Genomic DNA, 21,314 nt, shown 5'->3' on the forward strand with positions numbered 1-21,314 from the left:
GGGAGACTAGCCAGCCTGCTGGGGAGACATGACAGCTTTCCTCAAAAGGTTTCAGCTGATTTTAATTGACTATACTGAAGTTTTCTTCCCCTCTGCCTGGTAAGCAGCAGTTGTTTATAAACAGCACCTTCGCTTTTCTCAGTGCAGCGCTGCTCTTGTCAACACAAGACACATTCTCCTATTCAGCCTTCCTAAATTTCACTGATAGATGTACAAAGTGTAACCTGGTGATAAGATTAGCAGTTAAAGTCTATTAAACATTTCTTGAAAACAACCTTTTACTGAGCTAATGAGCTTCCAGTTCCACGTGGGTTTACAATTCACATATTCAAAAATCCTATTTGACTATAGGTTAGAGTGTAGAGATTTATGTTTCCTTTTCCAGTAGATTCTGGCATAATATCAGAGCAAAGTAACAGATTAAAAATAGGGAACTAAATTGTACTGTATTCTTCATCCATTGCAGGATGAAAGCTTATTTGCACACGGTAAGGTAACTTGCACCTTTTGCTTTCACCAGAAGCAGCTGAAACCAGTAGCTAATGTATAGGCAGGATGCTTTATAATACATTGTAGTGCCAGCCTGTCAGCTGACTCCTGCAGAAATAGTTTATCTATACCTAAGGTTTGGCACCTCTTCTCCCACTTTGTCTCACCTCAAAACACTCAGAGACCACATTTTTCATGCTCTCCTGCTTTTCCTGATGCTGACAGGAACAAAAGCTGCAGTGCCAGTCAGTTCTTGTACATTAAGGTTTCAAAAGACATTGTGCTAATTCCTATAAGGTAATGACTTAAAAATGCAGAGAGTAAAAATCTTTTGTGTTGGTAATCCTAGTTAGTTATCCTGAAACAAGTCTCTGATGGTACATGATTATTAAAGGATTGCCCCCATGCTTTATGGTCTGTTTTACTCGTCTTTGGGCTTCAACTTTGGGAGCACTCAGAAGGTGAGGAAATGGCTTCACTGGGGCAAACTGAGAGCCCAGAGAGACAGAACCATTTGAGAAGCGACTTGGGGCTCAGCAGGGACATAGCTCACATTGCAGGGAATGGTCCTCAAGTCTCTGGGTGGGAACAGAATGTTTCTCCCTACAAGCTCACAAAGGATGGCAAAAGTTCTGAGAAAACCCTGTTTTCCTAATAAACCCCCCCTGTAGCTGTAGGTAGTCCCTCACTCCAAGCATAATTTTGATTTCTCACTCAAGTACCTGTGGAAGCCCAGATTTCCCTGCTGAAGCAAGACCCCCAAAGGAAAGCACTAAAAATACCCTTAGTAATTTGTACATCCATTTCTTTCCATTTTTCAGTTATCCCATCCGTCACTGTTTCTCCATTTTGCCTGTCTAGTGCAATAGGGATCTGACTATAATATTGTTGTTGATCACAGCCAAATAAAGAATATATGGGCACTTTTAATTATATTTTTCTAAAATTACTTTTATGCTATGCATTTCTTTCCCTTTCAAAGCAAAGCATTCACATTTTAAGTAAAATTAAGCACATGCTTCTACGGCTTTCATCAAGGGTATTTCTCTAAGCCATTTACAGGCTGTTGCAGCTTTGACTGCAGATAAACATTTTTAACCAAGAGGATGAGTTACATTAGTCACTTAACTCAGTGCTGCTCTTCAGCTGGCTCCTATTTTTGTGCTGGATCAACACTGAGTGCCACAAGACAAAAGAAAGATAATCAGATTGTTGTTTTGCATTACTTTGCCTACATGATAATGCCATTCAAGTGGATTTAGGAAAATCTTTTTGTTTAGATGTATTAAAAAACTGCAAATAAATGAGTGCTTACTTACAAGCTTCATAAATCACTTTCCTCTCCATATGCTTTTTGTTGTTGTTTGTTTGCTGTTTAGGATGTAGATAATGTCTATTTTGGAGGGCCCTTGTGGACAACAGCACTTATGTGGACTCGAAAAAAAAAATTGCCAGTAACCTGAAAATTTAATACCCTGAGCTTTCCCTTCGGACATGAAATAATGAGTATGAGGGAATGCCTCCAAACCCTCAAATTTTCACGTGGTTTACCAGAAAGCCATAAACTGTCTTGGTCAGAACTGGTCCCAAACTTACTGACAGTCGGCAACTTCTAGAAAGTTCAGAGTGAGCTAAATTTCAGGCTCTGTTATGAAACCCTGTTTTTAAAAAAGCAAAAATGAGAATCCACAGAGCCTTAAGTTATTTTGTATCAGACTGAATTAAAGCATCTCAGTAATTAAGGACATGAAAGTTGTAATCACTAACGACAACCATCCACAGAGCACCACGGGGGTGGCACTGGTGCCAGCTACCTCTCTTTCCCCAGCAGATCAGCCTGGGACAAAAACATGCAGTTTGGTGACCTGGATGCTAATTCCCGCACAAATTCCTCACGGAGAGCTAATGCATTATTAGCATTTATGCAAACACTGGAGGGAGTTTTGTGCCCGCCGTTTCCGCCTGCCTGCGGCTCAGCCTGTCTATGCCACCTCAGGCATAAGCAGATATTCCAGGGCACAGTTCTGCAGTGTCTGTTGATGCTTTAAACACAGGCACCTCTCTAATTAAAAGCTTATTAAAGATTATGCATATGTTATTTTTAATCATATTTAGAAATTTGCCTTCAGGTTTACCTCCCTGGACAGCTACTCAGTAGTGACACAGGACTGCCCAGAACATGTCCATTACAGTCATTGCTGCTTCTACACAAATTCTGTTGCCTTTGGAAATTTTTGCTACTTCTGAAATACTCAGGAATATTTCAACCACCTGCATTTCACTGCACTGATACAGTACTTGGCAGGGGAGGGGGTTCCCCCTTTTCCAGAGCTGGAAATGTGACTTGTCTTATCACAGAAGAGCAAACTCCAGGTCAATGCACTGGTTGCTCATTTTTAAAATTTTTCTTAGACTTTATTTAACTCTTAATTAACTAATTAATTTGCTGCACACCAAGAATTAGACCAAGACTCTCTAACTGGCATGCAACAGAGGCAACATGTGGCTACACAGGGTGGGTTGCAGTGTGATGGGATGAACTGGCTGAAGTCGATACAGCTTGGAGCACCAGCAACTCCTCCTGACATAAACCTGCTTTGGCCACCTTGAGTAGCCAGCTGAAGGGAAACCATTAAACTGATTTCATCCAATCTTGAGCCTAACTCCTCACTGGAAGCTGGAAATTATGTCACTTTTAGAAGATGAATTCTAAGCATTGTTTCTGGCATTTTAAGTCTCCTGTTTCTGATGAGAACTAACCAAAAATACCTTCAGGGCTGCCATGGGATTGATTCTAAAGAAAACATCATTTTCATATCCAAGAAATATCCTCAGTAGGGATCCCATGAGGTGGCTGTGTTTGCACAGACTCTAAGGCAGTAACATGAGTTTCAGAAGTCAGACTCTGATAGTCCCAAGAAGAGGAAGGAGAATGTCATTCTATTAACAGTTTACAAAGCACTACAATTTTTATGGTATTTTAAATTTGTTTTATATCTTTAATGTCAAAACTAGCACCCTCACACACTGTACATTAGGTGTTTTATCACCATTTTTGGTCAAATAAACTTTAACTAGGCTGACTTTTTTTTAAAAGGTACTTGACATTTTCCAATCTCCAAAGTGGTTTTTGCCTGCAACCCCTCTGCTCCTCTTCTGGAAAGACCCATAAGCCTTCTGCTGCTCACCTCTTTAATCCTACCAGCTGTAACAAACTAGGGGATGGAAAGAGAATTAATATTTATTTGTTTACTCTTAAAATGTCTTAACATCCCCAACTGCTTTAAGTTGGGAGGTCAGGCTGTGAAGTTTGACTTACAGAACCAGCTTTGATATTTCTTTTAGAACAAAAAGTTTCACTTTTGCAGAATAAAATGCTGAACAGTATGACCCCAAAAACTTACACTTATCCGTTGACGTGGAAGAAAGGTAAGACATAATGTAAGCATAAGTATGAAGAGAAAATCACATGAGATAAAAACAGTTTCTTTTGAGCATAGATTCTAATCTATTCTAATAAGAATAAGATATGAGTGGTCTGTAAACTTTAAATTTTTGAAATTTAGCAGTGAGAAGCACATGTGGGATCACTAATGAAATAAATGCTTGTCAGTCTACCCTGAGCTTTTATGTCCTTATAGATTAGGAGACAATATCAAACCTTTCAGCTGCATCATATAAAGTGTTTGAGATTCAAGTCAAATTCTGTTGCATTTAATTTCCATTTACAAGGCTGTATATTCTTTGCCAAAATATTCTTCATTTGTTAGTTGAGGTTTTTTTACCAAGAATTGGTTAAATCATTATTAAATGTGATCTGGAACTATTCTGAAATAGTAACATTTTCTAAAGTCTTCACTTGGTTACCAAAACCAGCTGTTACTGATCATCAACTTTACTGCACAATCTGAATCTTTATCTCATTATTAGCATGGGAAATTTGACCCCAGTTCAACACAAAAAACTTGCAGAAGGCTATGGTTGTGCAAGGCATGAGTCTTTCTACTTAAAGGTCCATTTCTACTTTAGAGAAAAAAAACCCATAAAACTTCCAGTTCTAAAAGTAAGATTAAGTGCAAAACATACAAGTGCTCCAAAAATATTTTTCATTGAAGGTTATCTAAAACTTTTACACTCCATTTAAATATCTTTGAATCTAGACAAGTTGAGTTTGGACCTTCAGGGCCCTCAGATGAGCCAAACCAGCATTTTTTCATTCAAATGTTCCTTGGAACAACACACATGGTAGAACCCAGAGGTACAGTACTTGCTCACATACAGTGTAAAACCTTGCATATTTGTTTTAATTTGTTATGGTTTTTTGGCACATGCCCTGTCAGGAGAAGGCAGCCAGACCACACTCTGTCTCTCGGACTGGTTCATGGTATTAGCTATGCTGTTTCATACCACAGAAAACAACCCTGGTTCTGACAAGGTTTCATCCACAGAGAAGATGGTCTTGCTATAAAATTCTACAGCTCCTGCTAGAAAATGTAAAAAGGCATATCAATTAAGTACTTTTATATTGTTAATTTATAGGGAATCTTATATTGTAACATCTGGGTAAAAACTGTGGAAAGCAAGGAGAAGGAAAAGGCAGGAAGGCAGGAAGGCAGGAAGGCAGGAAGGGTCTGTTGCCATATAAGAGGGAACTGTGATAGCAATTTCTACTTTATGAATTCTTGAGCTGAAGGAAGAGTCTTCATTTCTGATATGACCTCTATTTTTCAAGCTCATTTAGCCTTCTAAAAGGCTACGTCTAGAATTTGCATTGCAGAAAATGTAAATAACTCAAGACATCAAGGAAACATCTTTTCTGTCTCAAAGAAACATCTGATGAAGCAACTTTATTTTACTCATGAACTGGCAAACCTAATTAAAGGATTCAGGATGTTATAGTGACAGATTTGGACACTAATACATATCTGAGAAACAGGCTGGCTTCAAAATACGACAGAGAAGCTTCTATTTATAAATATTTAACTGAAGCATTGATACAAAAATGAGAAAATCTCCTTCATTTTATTCTCTGAGGAATTTCTTTGGAACAAAACTACTCATTGAAACTAGCAACTTCTAATTCTCACAGATATGGGGGGATTTAATATAAACATTTGTTTTTAAAAAGCTGCTGCAAATTTCCAATTTAGCAACACGACGTGACATTTGAGTCATGGAATCCCAGAATGGTTTGGGTTGGAAGGGACCCTGAAGATATCTCACTCCAAGCTCCCTGCAATGGTCAGTTTCCTCAAAGGTGTCCAGTCCTTCCCAGAGCTTGTGGCTACACCTTCAGCTCTGCCCCATGGCTATCCCAAAATTCAAGGTGTCCTTTTCCAGCTGTGTAAGAAACATCCTCAGAAGCCAGGAGTGCATGGAATGATCCAGCTTTGTCACTCCCAGCTCGCACAAGCACTGCATTTATCATTTCAGCTGCAGATGCAAGTGATAAGTGACCCTTACACCTCTCTCAAAATACCTGTCTCAGGTCCCTTCCCACCCTAGGAGATCTCCAGGGGAGACCTCAGCCAGAGGGCAGGTAAATCTCATCAGCTGCTCTTTAAGGGGCTGGAGGCTGTGATGGCTCATGGCAATTACCCCTTCTCCTTAGCCACCTCTCTATCCGCCCGTCCCTCTGGCTGACAGACCTCGCTGCCGCACCAGCCCATCTGCAGAACCAAGATCTTCTCTCTTCCCTTGCCTGTGCTGCATTTGCTGCTCCTCCATTTTCATAGCCACACTTAATTATAGAAAGAGTGCCTGATCTTCTTTTAACCAACAAAACCTTCATCCAAATGACTGTTGCAGTATTGTATGTCTGTTAGGTCACTAATTACTAAAATGTTATTGCACCAGAAACCTAAAGTTAGTCTCACAGCAATTAAATAAAATTTAGAAGCTGGCATTAAATTGACATAATCATTGGCAGGCTACTAATCTTAACTGTCCAAGAGCCACCTACTGAAATGGGATTAAGGAGAAGAAGATCAGTGGGAGTTCCTATCATCATACTAAATCACAAAGCCACCCAGCACTTTGTATGTATTTAATGTGCTTGAACATTCAAGGCATCTTCCAGCCATGGCAGAGAGACCATCCAAGCTTGCTCTCCTTGCAGTCATTACCAGCACAATCGTATTATTTCAAAACAGTTTTGAAATCAAGTAATAGGGGGTACAAGGCCCTGGTCAGGTGTGATCCCATTCCAGCAGAGCGTCATCACACATCAGGTGGGACAGTGGAACTCTCTGTGTGTTCCCACTCAGATCTGATTAACTGAGTCCACCAGGGTGCAAAGATGTCTCTGTACAGGATGCTCCCATTCCCAGCAAGGCCCTGTGAGGCTGCTGCACCACGGAAAGAGCACCTGCACTGCAGCCCTGCTCCTGAAACCCAAGGAAAAACCCAGACATGCTTCCACTTCCCTTGAGAACCTAAACTGCTTCTGAGCATGTGCATAGCGAAACTGTTATTGCTCTGGTTATTGGTAGTTATTTATCAATTACACTCAGGATCTGCAGCAGATTTCAACAATTACTCTGGTTTTACTATTACATTCCATCCACATTTCATCAGCACGCTGCTACAGCATGCATTATACATGCTGTATATTCCTCCAGCATGTTCAGTGTTCTACGAAGAAATGATGTATGCACGAAGCCCTAGAGTCAGCTTCAAGAAAGTTGTACCATCAAGTTTCCTCAGAAGATCACTTGATGCATGTTGATTGCAGTCAACATCACCAGCTTTCATCTCATCAGCAAACTTGGATCATATCTTGCCTTCAGGAAAGAAGGGCAAAAATCTTTGTAAGTGACCACTAAATATAAAGCTACATTATTGAGAAACATAACTCAAACGCCTTCAGCAGAGCCAGAGCCAGACAGATTTCCCAGCTCTGTGGCATTTCTCACTGAGCGACAAGCAAATCAATCAAATGTGGTTGGACAGGGAAGATATTCCTTATTTTTATGTCCCTCCTCTCTTCTTCACACTGCACTGAAGGTTACAACTACATCAGTCCATTACTTTGACAATGCAAAAGTAATTAAATATTCTTCATAGTAATAATCTTTATTTACAGAATATATTTCCTCCAAATTTTAGATCCTTCTATCTCTTTAGGAAAGGTGACTACAAACACATCCTGTCTGAAAGAAAAAAACAAAAAACCCCAAACCCCAAATACAACAGCAGCTATATTCTGCATCTTGTCCAAGAGCCCACAGCTGACTTATAGAGAATTCAAGAGTCACCTACCAAATGATGCTGTCCTCTTAAAAATCAACAGGACTTCTGCCACTTTGTCTTGAAAAAAGGAAAAAGACTGGTAAATTTCCTCCTGAATATTGTATTTCAGCTGTGTATTGAAAACAGATAGGAACCCTCAAGGTCTCATCACTTCTAACACCAAGCCCTCAGCAGCCTTGTGCAAGATATTTAAGTTTCCTTTGCCTCATTGTCAGAAGGGAATTAACAGTGCTTAATTGTTCATCATGTGGGCACGTGGCAAGACCGCGACCATTTCTTGATGTGTTTTTTGAAAATGTAAATTGTCACCTATGGAAACTCTTAAGTATCACAGTCCTGACTCAGAAAAACACACACAAGAAAATGTCTGAAAAGAAGAACTTTTGATTAAATAATGATCGTGGGATTAGATCTGTTATTAAAAAGATAAAACCCATCTATTATCTAGCTTTTGTAGCCAGGGATAGTCTCCATAAATCATAATGAATAAAGTAGTCACATAAAATAATACTGAATTCAGAAGGGTTATCAGTGTCATTTTACTATTACCTCTTACTATCTTCATTATCTTAGGAACTTTTTATCATCTTTTCTTTAAGTGTCATTTTGAGAAAACACTGAGAATCAGAAATGAAGTATTTTCAAGTAAGCCCCCTCACTGAAAACAGTTGCAATATTTTATCTCTTTTGTGTTTTGCTCTGAAAGATTCATCAGCTCATTACCACTACCTTTTCACCTACATGAGAGTTCTCTACAAGCGGTAGGATGAAAAATACAATAAAAAGAGAAAAAGTTGCCACAAAGCAAGGTACGATCCCCCAAAACACAAATTATTCCAGATCTTGCAGGCTGCCTCCCATTAGACAGGGGGGATATAATTGACAACTCTGCTGTGATTCATAGTACTTTTAATTGTCTCCTTTTCATAGAACCATGGAATAGTTTGAGTTGTTAGGGACCTTCAGAGGTTATCTAGTCCAACCACCCTGCAATGAGCAGGGACGTCTTCAACTAGACCTGGTTGTTCAGGACCCCATCCAGTCTGACCTCCAATGTTTCTAGGGATGAGCCTTCTACCACCTCTCTGAGCAACCTGTTCCAGTGTTTCACCACTGTCATTGTAAAATACATCCTTATATCTAGTTTAAATCTACCCTCTTTTAACTTAAAGCCATTACACCTTTCCTGATCCCAACAGGCCCAGCTAAAAAAGTCTGTCCCCATCTTTCTCACAAGATGGAAAGTGTTGCCCTTTATGTGCTGCAAGGCTGCTCTAAGGCCTCCCTGGACACTTTACAACATCTTGGCTCCAGCTTGAAAACTCCCAGCCACCTCTGCTGCTGATGGCATCTGGCCACTGGCTGGCAGGCAAGAACTTTGATGCTTCCACAAATACTTTTGGCATAAAATCATATATTCGGCATCTTCAGCCTCAGGGGTAGAGGATGATCAATTCCAGCCTGGATATTTTCTTGGAAACTAAAATTATCAAAGATAATGAAAAGGAAAAAAAAAAATCTGTTTGTGTGGTATGTAGTGAATTGATGCTCTGCAGAACTGAGTTCAGTAACAAAACAAATATCTAGGGAGCAATTTCTTATCCATTAAGATGACTTAAAGTTGATTAATGATGTATACAGTCTTAAGATTTCCTTTTACTGAATATTTTCATATTACAATGCCCAGAAATATTTCTGTAAGTATTTAATGGCAAAAATAGATTTGGTCCATCTTATATCAACTCTCATCTGCTATGCTTCACTCTGTGTCAGAGGGAATAGTCATTACTGTTCAAGGATATAGTCTCTATTAGACAGACAGCCAAGAGAACCTACAACTTATATCAAAAAACTACCCTCCAATCTTTACATATTTACAATTTGCATTTATCTTTTTAAGCTTTCAATAAGCAATTTCTCTGAGATATTTCCTCTAAGAAGTTTTATTGTTTGTTTACAGTAATTTAGCTACTTTATCAACCACTCACATGATATATTTACTCAGCTACTTCATCTGGAACATGCTTCCTTTTGTGTCTCATAATCTACACTGCACTTTCTGCAGCAGAATTGTAGCTATTGAATAATTTAAACTTTGACATTATGAGACTTTGTCAAACACTCAAAGTACTAATCTGGGGAACTCTTACATTATCACATACTACTCTATAGAGCCTATACCTTTAGGTATTCAACATTTTAATTTTAAAAGTTAAACTACAAATGCTGATTGTGTAAGTGTGCATGATCAATGACACAAGTCATCATTCAAAGCTGTTATTAAATAGAAATGAAAATTTGTGTTAAACTGTAATGTTAGTAGTTTCATTTCTATGCTCTAAATGCAGAAGTCATTAAAGACTGATCTTTGTGCTTTCACATACTTTACTCTCTGCTTTCTCTGCAGCAACAATATAGAAGAAATACTGGAAAATAATGAGCACATTGCATCCCTTCTCAAAAAATAATTGACCTAAGCAAGAAGGCAACTTGAGAATTGTCAGTGTTTTAAAAAATACTGAACCATAAAAAATAAAAATCTTCTCAAAACCCACTGTATCAGTTGCAGGCACTTTTCCAAAATCTTGCAGTGCACTTTTTCTGCAGTGTGTGCAGCATTCATCAAACGAGAGTACACGGTATTTTTTTGATTACAATTTGAAAATGAAACATAAAAATCTTGACAATCAGTTATTATTTCTGTTTCATTCAAACTCATTCTTTCTTAGTTCCATGGCATCTAACCCATGCCAGCTTTATTTTGTAGGGCTAGAGTACTCAGAAGGTGACACATGCAGGAAATACATTTAGACATCTTTCTCAACCTGAGAAATAAGTTCTTCAAAATCCTGCAATGATGATTCTTTTTCTTTATCAAAATTCGGTGCTAAATGATTTAGATCTGAAGCTATAAAAATATGTTTCAGGAGGAAAGGGGATAGATAGGTTGAAACATTAAAGCTTTTTCAACTACTTCATGTAAAAATGCAAACCAGTTTAATTACAGAAATCTTCTTAGGTATAGTGACCCAAATTCTCTCTTGGCCCATCTCTCTTGCAGCATCAGGCGAGTTACTTCAGCAAGCAATTTTATACACAACACTCATTCTGAACAGTGCCTGAGACTATAAATTCATTTATTTTATGCAGCTCAATCCAGTACAAAAACGACAGAGCTGTGCTGGGAACACAAAGCCCGGTAGAGAATGAGCCTCTCGCTTCCATGTGTCTGGAGCTCAATCCAAATACAACTTGCCTGTCTCAGGATTGCTACAGTGACCCTGCAGAATTTCAAGCCAACATGTATGGCAAGAAACAACTTAAAAATCAACAACTCTGACACAATGTAATTTTAGTTATAACTCATGAAAGAAATCTCTTTCGCAGCATAACCACAACTCAATGTCTTGGTATTTAAGTACTGGATGTGGAAAAGCACAGCTGCCCACCAATAACCAAGGGTCATCTAAAATTCTTGTTCTTCATTCTTTAAGAGTCCTCAAATTTGAACAGTGCTTAGTGCTAGTTATAATTCTGATGATGCTGTCTCAACAAATAGCTTAACACAGCCTCAGCTTCTTGATGGGTTTCACAAGTAAAGGTGACCTCTCTTGGGATGCAATTAATGTCACCAGAGACTTCTAAATCACTGAGGGGAAAGAGGCATCCAGTGAGTTTGGGAAATGTTTAGAGAGGCACAAATACTATGAAAAAGGAAAACCACCAATCTTTGCTTAATGATGTTATGGATTTGTTCGCTGAGCATTTGTTTGCCCTCTGCAAATATTTGCATAATCAAGTTTCAGAAACATTAATGTTCCCAGAAAACACATTACAGCTGTTGAATTATAAAATTGAGATTTTTCAAACTCCAGACTAAATCTATACAAAAAATATGTACTCGTGGGTGTCAGTTGAGGTTTTACTGTAGGCAAATGTAGGGAATTCACAGCTAAAAAATCATCACTAGGAAAGAGAGCCATAGGTTCTTTAAAGAGACAAATCCTTGGTTGTATTGACTCCCAGCAGTCAGATAATATTGCGTGAAAAATTATTTGAAAGGGTTTCTAGTATGAGCACAGTCCTGTCACCTCAGAAAGCAAAAATCATCCTAAGCCTTAGAGGTGCTCACATGAGCAAGTTATATATGATGTGCCATCAACAGATGTGTCTCCTGAGGCCATCAGAGTGGCTCTGAGATTAACTTTTCTCTCTCTTCTCCTTCTTTTTCAGTCGTTTTCTGCCATCCATTTTCTTTCTGCCTAGTTTCCCCACAAAATTACTGCTGTCCCAGAGCAACACAGGCACGAAGGCAGAGCCAGCTCCCTTCAGGCTGCCCTGTGACTGGCACCATCTCTTTTTATGCCATGGTGGTGCACTTGCTCATGATTGCCCAGGCAAACAACCCACAAGGACTCACACCCACAAGAAAACAGAAAGCCACAAAGGAAAAGCGAGTGAGAGGCCTCAGCTCCCCTCACCACAGTGCTGAGGTCACCCTGACCTTCAGGCAGCTGGGTCAGCCTGCTAAGTCATGGAAAGCTTCCTTCCACCTCCTAAGAGAAACAGTTAACTGAAAAAGCCAGCTTTAATGCCATGGAATAGCTCATCAGAAACAGTTGCAGAATCTCTGCCTGGATGAACAGTTACCGCCAGAGGTAACAGAAGGTGTGAGTCTACACCAAACTCCAATTTCCAGTTTTCAGCTCCAGCAATAAAGCATTGTGTCCTGTACGAAAAAAAAATCAACTAAGAAATTACTGATATGCAAAATTACAACAAGAAAACCTTTAGTCAATCATTCCAGCACTGCTAGAATGGTTTTTTGGGTTTGGATTAGCAGAAGAGTTGGGGAAAGGATCCTTACAAGCAGGAGGAAGCTAATACATCCTCAATAATAAGAAGAAAATGCAGAAGCATGGCAATTTCCTTCCAACCTCTCAGAGGAGCAAGGTTAGGAGAGAGATTGAATAAACACACTGTTGTGCTTCTCAGTGCCACACACACACACACACACACTGGATTTGCTTGTACAGGTAAAATGGGAGTGATGGGAAAGCTCAAAAGCTGGGAGGGGTTGATTCCTTTCAGCACTCAGGAGCTGCGCTGAGAATCTCAGAACATGTTCAAGCTTACTTATACTGACAATGGGCAAACAGGTTAAGAGGAGAAGGACAAGTCTCCTCCCTTCCCAAGATTTATCCAAAAAGCCAAAATAAGCCCTAAGTCTTCCTGTTGTGCAGTGGGACCAGCCTTACTCCAGGTTTTAGGATGCCAGGCTGTGTGTTCACAAAGCACCAGGTCTTGTGCCTGCTCCCCTCCTCTAACCAGTAAGAAGAAATACAGGAAAACAGAGGCAGGTTTTGGCTCTCAGTTATCAGGCACAAGGAATTATAAAAGCTATTTTTTAACATGATGGTCATGTCTGCAGGTCATCTCTGCAGCAAATATGAGCAGGAACGTTTGTGGCATTAATCCCACACTGGCAGACTGATGTGGCTTTCAAGCTGAGTAAGGGTTTAATGCTCTGAAGGGAAGGGGAAAAAAAGATTTCTTTTAGATAAATTGCTTAATTGGAAAGTCAGGAACTCTCCTGCCTAAGCAATTGATTTTACAAAAGAAAAAAAAGTTTATTTCAAAATGTAAGCCTGCTACTCATCTATAATACCCAGGGAAAAACGAAGCCAAGGGATAGACTCTTGTCTTTACAGTGCTGAAACCACAATTTTAAAAACATTAATAAGGCTAATAAACAAATATTCCAATAAATATTCTTCATTCCTTGACTGTTGTAGTGAAGAGTAAACCCAGAGACAGAAATACCATTTCAGATCTCTGACAGATCGTTTACCTGGGCAGCAGGGGCTGAGGAAATGGGATCCCCAGAGGGACACTCAGCCCTCACCACTGGCATCAAGAGATCAGCTCCCCTTAAGCTTAATGGACTTTGGTGCATTGACTTGCACAGTGCTGCAGATCTTGGGGAAAGCTCCAGCACCATCCCCCGCCCTGGAAAAACTCCTCCACCTTCTGCAGGAGCATGAACAGAGCATTTACAGCCACCAGTGAGACCACCAGCCACCAGCATCTGCCCCAGCTTCCTCCCTCCCTCCTCCTGTGAAGAACCTTCAGCAGGTCCCGGTTTTGTCAACACAGAAAACATTTGCATCTCACTTATCCATGGGGTGTGAAACTCTCTCCCTCTGCACCTACAGAGGTGCCCCTCCAAGGAATAGCTGCAGGACACGCTGCCAGCCAGGGGCTTCCCCTGGGCAAAGCACCACTGGTGAAAAGGACATTTAGGGTGGGATCAGGCACAGTGCTTGCCTGGCAGCAGGAGGAACACAACTGTCCCCTTAAAGAACAGCCACCTTTGAAGACAGAGTTCATCTTTTTAATGATATAACCTAAAAGCAAGTTTGATACTAAGCACTAGCATGTCGCGATTTTCTCAAACTGCAGGAAAATAAAACAACCTAAGTGTTACCCTTTAACATAATAGCATCAATTTTTCTGTGCTTAGTTACTTGCTAAGCACCCCTGATGTTTACTACTGTAAATTACAGAAGCTCACCCACTTTTGCTACACAAATACCATTAATTTTGATTTCAGCACCATTGTGCTGACATGACAATTCTTAGAAATCCTTGTGCAGAAATGTCACTGAATGACTATATGTGACATCTGTTATTTACAGAAGTAACTCAGGTTATACAAGAAGTAATAGGTTCATTATTACTACTGAAATATTCATTTTCTATGAGCTACATCAATTAAAACATTACAGAAGAATTTTAAAACAATTTATAGGTTTTTTTTAAATAATTTAACATGTGTGCTGTTACTGTTTCTCAGAGTGATAAACTATTATTGCAGGGATAGCTAGATTTGGACAAAGATTACCAAAATACTATCCTTGTATGCTCCCCCAAACCTTTTTGAAAAGGGGAAACACTTGCATAATTATTATCATAACTTTCCAAAAAAACTCCTGGTTTTGGCTTTTTTTTGTTACTTTTTCTACGTTACTACACAAAACAGTGGACTTAATTATAACTAACCCTGTGTATGTATTTTTTTGTTTTTCCCCATATTGCCTAACTCTTCCAGATCTATACATATATATATATACATATGGGGGGTTTCCCCAGCATGAAGCCTGCAGACATTGTGCTCCCTTGCTTCTAAGGCTTCCACACTGAGATAACTTTGCAAACCTCATCTCTGTCACTTCTCCGAAAAAGTACATTGTCTCTGTCTCTTGGTTTCTCCTTAGGCTGTGACTTTCTGCAACAACTTCTGTGTGACAGGTCAGATCTGGCAACGTAATCTAATACAACAGCCAATATCCAAAGGAACAACTTCTTAGCTGGAGCTAAAATACAATACCCCACTCTGATTTTTCTTGACTTGCCAGCTGCCGTTAGCAGCCAGCCGCGCTCAGATTCCGTCTCCCTGAGACCCCCTTGTCTCTGCCTTCTCCCGCCAAGCTGCTGCCACTGCCTCAAGGTGTCCTTCAGATATCATCTCTATTTCCTTCTCAACTTTCTGCAAAACTTCCCCAGGGCTCACCCTCCACATCCTTTTCCCTTGGCAAGGTCACACACAAACTCAAGCTGAACAGCCGTCTCCGTCTCTGCAGTTCCACTTGCCTCCTTTTCAAATTCTAACTTTGGATTATTTTTCTGGTGTATCCTCAGGGAAGAGGTCAGCAGCTCAAGGCCAGGATAAGTATCACTAAGCTTTAAACATCTTTGGATGTTATCCTGCTTCCCTGGAGGCCCCAGCATCCTCCCTCCCTCTGGCACTCCTGATGTGGGGATGAGACCCACAGCATACACCCACCACTCAGCTTGGGCACTGGAGCTCCATCAGCACTGAGAAATTAGCATTTTAAAGCATAATTCACTCAAACTATTTCACTGGTTAAATTTAAAATGAAATAAATCACTCTCTCATCTGCAGCAGTTGCATTAGCTTCCCAGCTCAGGACTGTGGAGAGTCTTTAATTAAGCTGATGACTCTGATTCTAGGTGTTCCTTCCCTCGGGTCCCTTGGGTTGGCGTATATTGCTGTGAATCACTCTTAGCTCCATTCACAGTGTAACAAACCTGCCTGTCTCATTCTCGCTCTGAAACAAAAAGCCCCCAAGGCATACTGCCACATCAGGTGCCTCATTTTTAAGAATCATAGAAGTTAATTTTGCTTTGCTTCTGGCCCATGCTGCCAGTAACATTGGGTGTTGTCAGCACGTGAGAAGTCAAAGTCAGTGATCCAAAAACCTGTCAAATGATTAACACAGTGCAGTCACAAACCTGGATGCTGCATAACTTAACATTAATAATTCAATTTGAGGACCTCAGATAAAAATCTTTAAACAAGAAAGATCCTAAGCAAATTGCAAAACAATGCTCAGGTGTTACACTGCATGCCAGTCTTACCATGCTAAGTTTAAGAATGAAATACTGAACAAAGTAAGCACAAAATTTTCTTAACACATGGTTAGTAAAACAGTTTTGGATTAAAGAATGAGAAAGATTAAATTCCTCATGATGTGGTATCCGTTCAGGAAAGTGTTACATAACACTCATAGACCCAAAGTGGCTTCAAAGAGAATCAAACAATGCCCTATTTCTTAAAGTAATGATGGGCAGTAGGAAAATTTTTGTATTATTATAATCCAGGAAATTACTAACACATTATTAATTATAATTCACCACCACGTTCATGTATCTTTGTTTTATTAGTTTTAAAGTGACTGCCTTCTAAATTCCTATGATCAGGATTACATTGAAAGCCATTAATTATCTATGTATTAGAACACATGGGGTATGGCTATATATTATATATCTCAAGTCTATACCACAGAATCAGTATACATTCATGCATACAGGAGTACTTGCACTTTTTGCCAATTGCTTCTAAATTTTGTGAAAAGAGCAGGGAATTAAGAGTGGAAAGTTTTGAAAGCATATTAAAATTTGTACAGGCAAGGAAGTGCCAGCAAACACACTCCATCAGCTGGCAATGGGACTGAGTTCCCCTGCAAGGAGAGACCCCAACCACTTCCATTTTGGCTGTGGAATGCTGGGCAATTGCTGCTGGGACACACTGGGCCTGAGCACCAGACTTGTGGAGACACTGTGCTGCTCCTTACAGCATCAGCTTGGGATTTGATTTCCCCTTCTCTCTCTCTTTTAGTTTTTAACTAGTACTAGTTAACTAATCTTGATGTTACCTTTGACATGGAGCAATTATTTTTTCACAGACTGGAAGGGGGAAATATGAGCATTTCAAATGCTCATATTTTTTTTCCTCTTTCCTGCCTCTTCTTATGATGCAGGAAGGACTGTTTTTAAGAAGAAAAGAGCTTGGTTATTCTCTGTTAATACAGATGTTGGCAAGGAGACTGAAAAAATACGGAAAAGTAATACATGGAAATGGGAAGATTTACGAACTGTGAATTGGTCTCCAAATTTCCACCTAGAGACCTCTAGTTTGTCTTCCCCACACATATGTATGAGTCATCATGCATGTTGTTTTGGTCTACAAAATACAAATAAATAACACCAGCAATTCTACTCAACACAAATATGATCAAAACCAGTTTGCCAGAACGAAAGAAAAGCGAGTGCAGATGATGAGGATGCCTAAAAATGCATTCAGGCAACAACACTTAACACATTTCTATCACGCTCCAAGCCAGTCTCTTTAATGACTGCTATGATCTATAATTTTTTGAGTCCCCTAACAGGTCGCTATGCACCTCCAGACAGAGTCTCAAGAATAGAATAAACACAAGAGTGTTGTACATTTGCTCCGTGTTTTGGAAAACAGAAATATTTACTTTGTTCCAAGCATGCATTTTGAGCTGGCCACATCCAGCAGTGTGACAGTGAGCTGTGTCCCCATGGCCAGTCCCCTCCTGCCACCACAGCCACCACCACACTGCACATCCTTGGAGCTGCAGCTCCTCACACAGATGCAAACGTGTTGGTACATGGCACAGCACTGCTCAAATTCTGTATTGCCTTAAACAAAACACCATGCAAACCTCTTCTTTCTAAATGTACCACATATTTGGGGGTTTTTTTTTGCATTATTATGTTGCCATAGACTGTGTTCCTACCAATGACACAGCCCTGTAACACTTGTGCCCTTCACTGTGTATTATCCTGGCTAGTTCATAATTGAACACTCACTGAGATTATCTGTAGTGACTTGCTTTTGATGTAATGGATTTCAGAAATGCTGCTCTCATTTTAAGGATTTATTCCCTAAACAGCTGGTAGACTGCAGTGATTCTCCTATCTGCACAAGGCCTGGTGTGCACACATCCTGCGGGCATGCAAAGATCCAGCTACCTGAAGTTTCAACCCAAAAAGTGTGACCAAGCAGCCTTTATAACCAGGAACAGCTACATATGAGTCTCTCTCTCTCTCTCTCTCTGTAGGAGGAGGTGTGTTTGCAGTTTGCAGGAGTGGGCAGATGTTTCCTACTAAGACACAGGTTTGGTTTAAAAAAAATCAGTTGCTGTAAACATATAGAAGTCCAAAGGGAACACTACAAACCCCTTTAAAGTCTGTGCTCCTCAACCTAATTGTAAATAAGAAAACTATTAGTACACCACTACTCATCACTTAGCAGGTGCTAAAACACTACTACAATAAACCTGAAATGTAAAAATTGCTGATACAGTCCCTGGACACTGATGAAACTTGCTGCAGAGTTTTTGCTTAGGACATATCTGCACTTTCCTTTTATAGTTTACAATCTAAGAGCTAATGAATAAATAAAAGTGAAAGGAAGGCAGGAAAGTAAGAAGAGTAAAAGGTTATAACATACATATTATATTACACAGTAATTATGTGCTTCTGAAATGCCAATTAGTAACTCATTCCATGATCCAGCTCACAGTCAGATCGATATTAGGTTGATAACAGCAGAGAGTCGTGATCTGGCAGAGAATATTTTATTATTAAAGAATGTAGAAAGCCACAGAAATATTAGCTTAACTCCACTTTTTTTTTTTTTTTTTTTTTTTATAAGAACAAATTGTAGTCATGACTGTGTTAAGAGCAAGACAAACTCTTCTATTCCACAGCCCCTGTAAATTCAGCACAACTGTTTGGTTTGAAGACAAATGTTTGGTTTGTTTTCGTAGCCAGCCAAGATTATTATTATTTTCTATTTTTTGGATTGTGGGTTTCTTTTTTTTTCTTTCTTTCCTCCAAGCAAGGCACACAATGTTTTAACAGAATTTTTCTCTGTCAGAAGAAAAACAATGTTAAAAAATTATTTGGACATCAGCACAACACGGATGTGCACAAAACTCAGTGATTCTCCTGTAAGAGCTAATTTACTTGCTGCGTTGACAAGATGAGCCAAAAATGTGAAGAATGAAACCAATTTCATAGCCATGGGGGGATGCTGGAGTCAAGGGCGTAATGATACAGAAATGAGGCAGGTATTTGGCATTCTCAGCTAGACCCTAAAAGTTTTTATTACACATCTCAGAGTGAAAGATCATTGTTCACAGCAGTGTCAGCAAGGTGGTAAGGTTTGCAATCGTCTCAAAATAAGCCGTAAAAGTCTTAGAGGTAAAAGGCTTTTTTAGGAGATTTTAACTTTATCCAAGGGGTTTGGTATCTTTAGGCTTTTTTTCTTGCCTGATATTCCTTTTTCCTCTGTCAATTGTTTCTCTGTCACTAAACCTGCTTTGGATGCAGTGCACTCAGTTCACAGACACAAAAAGTTGTACACACCCCTCAACAAAGAAGGATGTGAGAAAGGGGCCGGGGTGTCCCTCCATTCAGGCACCAGCCCTCCTGCAGCCCCAGGGTGATTCAGAGAGGGAATTGACATGGATAAAGTTTGCAGGATTCAATTTAGTGGACATGTGGATCATTCTACTTCTTGTTCTGTGAATTCAGAAGTTTATGCTGTGTTACAGAGCAGAGAGTGGCTGATCCAAAAACCACTGAGAAGTAACATTACATGGATCATTACACACAGGAGCCAAGATGCCACAGGTTCATGTGTTGGGGAGAAACATAAAAGGAAAAAGAAGGGGTATTAAAGATCTCATTCCAATAGGTGTGAAGTTCTTCTGTAACCTTTTTTCTTGAATATTCATAACTGCTAGAACTAACACTGTTTCTTGGGAAGTTATGCTTAAAATACAATTTATATTTGTCTGGTCACTAATGAAGTATTTTCAAAGTAATTTCCAATGCAAGGTCCCCATTACCATAGGGAAGTTACTGCTTTTCTACAGTCATAAATACTTTCTCATGGAGTACCCATTGGCTCAGCACTGAAGCACTTAAAACTATTTATAAAGCACATTTTGCACCTGACACATAGAATTAAGAGCAGAAAAATGAGACAGTTTTCTAATGCCATCAGTATTACTGTGTTGGTTGTAAAATGGACTCATGTCTAGAAGGCTCTGATTCATGTTCTCTCTTTTTGAAGACTATTGACTCCTCTGGCTCTTTTTTTTTTTTTTTTTTTTAATGGCATATTGATATTGGTGGTTGCTGTTGTTTTGGCTTAGAAGTCCAGTCAAATGAATTTAATAAATGTTTCTGTCAGTGAAAAATTAGCATTGGCTGTTCCAAACGTAACAGGGAATACTTCCCAGAGCAAGTACCACACTGCTCTCCGTTCTCTAGTACTTTCAGAGATAGACCTAGACAGGATGAAACAGTTTTAAGCAATTTAAGATTATATTTGCTGACTCTTTGAAGTAGGCCAGGGCAGTTGTAATTCATCACTTCCCATGACCTTGCCCATATGAGCATAAACTAACAGGTTGCTCTGTGGTGTGATGGACACAGTCATCCCTTACACAAGTGGACATTAGAGCCACAGGTAAGCCCCCGCCCTGTCCCCAAGCCTGCAGACATTCTGCATTACTGATCATACACTGCACAGCCTAATGCAGCCTATATAAAAATGACAGTGCAAATCGAAGATTTATACCTTTAATCCCCTCCTGCCTCAGCTGTAAGTCATGATTTTTATTCCCAGCACTAATGGGATAAAGCCCAACTGAGAATTTTCTAAGATTGATGTGAAGTTCAGCTGCTCCTTCTGCGAGGACAAACCCCAGACCCCCCAACTTTGCAGCGCATGGAGTGAAGCCCCAGCAGGTTTCCTCTCCCCACACAGACCTGAGCACAGCCTGGCACCCACTGCCCTGAAGCACCAACACCAAGGCACTGAAGTGAGCTCTTCAGGCTTTCACATCATTTTATGAAACGAAATAGCTGGTATAAAATTTCTCGATGTTGTTTTTTCAGGACTAAGAATCACTAATCAAATACTGTCACTGACTGCGTTTTTATTTTATTTCAGGGGGGAAAAAAAAAACCACCTTATTTCTGCAGAGATACTTCCTACTGAATACCAATCTGGTCAGGGATTTCACCTTATCACTCTAGAGTGCAGTAACTCGGCTAGAAAGTAGTTTTCAATCAATTCAAAGGCAGGATGGTGTCAGAGGTTGGACAAGAAGGCAGTCGAGGAAGCGCCCTCTGTTCCCTCGGCTCTTCCCCCCGCACCATCA

General features: G+C 39.8%; 1 protein-coding gene across 2 annotated transcripts in view; it reads right to left on the reverse strand.

Moving 5' to 3' along the window:
- Window positions 1-21,314, reverse strand: part of DPP10 (dipeptidyl peptidase like 10) — a gene marked incomplete at both ends in the record, with an annotated part of 450,907 nt that overhangs the window by 429,137 nt on the left and 456 nt on the right. The window lies entirely within an intron of this gene.

The sequence above is a fragment of the Coloeus monedula genome, assembly GCF_965178545.1.
Source record: "Coloeus monedula genome assembly, chromosome: 7".
Classification (NCBI taxonomy): Eukaryota; Metazoa; Chordata; class Aves; order Passeriformes; family Corvidae; genus Coloeus; species Coloeus monedula.